Below are 1,928 nucleotides of genomic sequence, written 5' to 3' on the forward strand. Positions count from 1 at the left end.
AATGAGGTTGGCTCAAGATAGAGCAGGGCTCAGAACTGTTTTACATAGCGTCACTATGAGTCAGAGTTGACTCAACGGCACATAAAAAGCAAAAATCAACAACAAAATTATCACTTCATCTTTTCAAGTCTCCATGAAATCTCCCACATTTCTTCACTATTTCTTCTGCTATCTTAATGATTATCTTAAGGATGTCAGTTTAAAAACCTACATATATCTGATAAAAATAATCAAATCATTATTTTGGTGTGTTTGTTTCAATAGTGTCATGTTTGTGAAAAAGTTGGACAATGGATAAGGAATATAAAAAAGGTGATGCCTTTGAAATGGAATGATGTAGAAGAATATTAAATAGAGTATCAAAAGAACAATTACAGTTTCTCTGAGAATGGGCAGAAATGTTGGTACTTCCTGATTTGAGAGGTTGGCAATTCCTTGTGAAGGAAGGCTGACGTGGAAGTACCACTTTCTGAAATAATTTTGTAAAAATCTTTTTCATATATGTAAGCTTTCCAGTTTATTTCCTCTACTTTAAGTCTTGAAAAGGACCAAAAATGCACATGAGGGGTTTCAAGAGGTCTAATGTGGAGAGAAGGTAGTTATAACATAAAAGAGAATCTTGCTGTGGTCCATAGGAATTGCCTGTGGTCTTCTATGGATAGATGTGGCTGTGCACAAGAAAGAGATTTTGAGGGTGATTTTAAAGACTACCACAAAATTGGTTTTGGTAATTTCCATTTATAGAGACCTAGAGCTTTTAGCTTAAAGAAGAAACAATCATTCTGGGTCTGATTTTTGAACAGTCAATTCAATGTGTTCTTTTTCTAGTAATTAAATCTTTGTTAATTTCTAGTAATTAAATCTTTGTCTCTTTCATGAAACAATTTTCCATTATTTAAAAATATTTCTTACAAGATATTTCAACACACACGTCTACCATGCTCAATAATTTTCAAAGCTCTAAAAACATTTGTATATTCATAGGGTCACTATGAGTTGTCCACAACTTGACGGCATTTAGCAACAAAAACAACAACAACATAGAGAGAGCTCTGTTAACTTAGTGGACAGAAAGTTATGCTACCAAGCCCACAGTTGTGATTTTAATCTGTGGCCCTCAGTCCTGGTTGAAATTGTTTTTTGTCAAACATTCTTTTAAGTGATATACCACTAATCTGTGCATTGCTGTACAGAGGTAACTTGCAGTTGCTGTGATGCTAAACACTGTAACACTGATGTGTCAAATGTGTTAATGGTTACCCATGGTGGACAGTGTTTGGTGGAGCTTCTCAATTAAATCAAGCTTGGAAGCAGGAGTGGCATCCATTTCCAAAATGGCTTGCCTCTGGAAACTCAATGCACTTGGAAAAACGATGAAAGTTATATAAGTGTTCAGGTCTTTAGTTTATAGGTTTGCTAAGAGTCATCTACAACTCAATGGCACTTAACAACAACAACAATCAAAAGAACAAACAAATCACAGTCTCGCAATAAGTACCCCATGATGCTTTTCAGAGACAAGAATGGTCACTCTTTGTTTTACATACTTTGAATATGTTATTTGGAAAAGATCAGTTCTTGGAGAAAGACACAAACCTTAGAAAACTGTAAGGTCAGTGAAGATCTTTAGCAGAATAGTTTGTCAAAGAGTGCAATATTGGACTTAACATAGTGGAGAATGAAAGCAACATTTTGATCTCTTCTACATTGGGTTTTGTCATTTGAACTGAAGAAGACTCTATAGAATAGTTTTGCTCCAAAGCACACCATGTTACTCTAAGTAGAAGGTGGAAGATGTTTGGGTTTTTTTGGATTGTTTTTTTTTTAGATGTTTGGTTTTAACACAGAGATTTGTGGGTTGGGTTTCTTTTTCTTTTAGAATTAAAAGTGGGATTGCATATGATTTTAAGAAACAAACAAACAAATAG

At 34.4% G+C, this 1,928-nt stretch overlaps 1 protein-coding gene across 1 annotated transcript in view; it reads left to right on the forward strand.

The window, feature by feature from the left end:
* LOC102848352 (tyrosine-protein phosphatase non-receptor type substrate 1-like) overlaps positions 1-1,928 on the forward strand; it is a 230,241-nt gene that overhangs the window by 101,391 nt on the left and 126,922 nt on the right. The window lies entirely within an intron of this gene.

This window comes from Elephantulus edwardii, unplaced genomic scaffold, assembly GCF_000299155.1.
Source record: "Elephantulus edwardii isolate Elephantulus edwardi_28Jun2011 unplaced genomic scaffold, EleEdw1.0 scaffold00241, whole genome shotgun sequence".
NCBI classification, from domain to species: domain Eukaryota; kingdom Metazoa; phylum Chordata; class Mammalia; order Macroscelidea; family Macroscelididae; genus Elephantulus; species Elephantulus edwardii.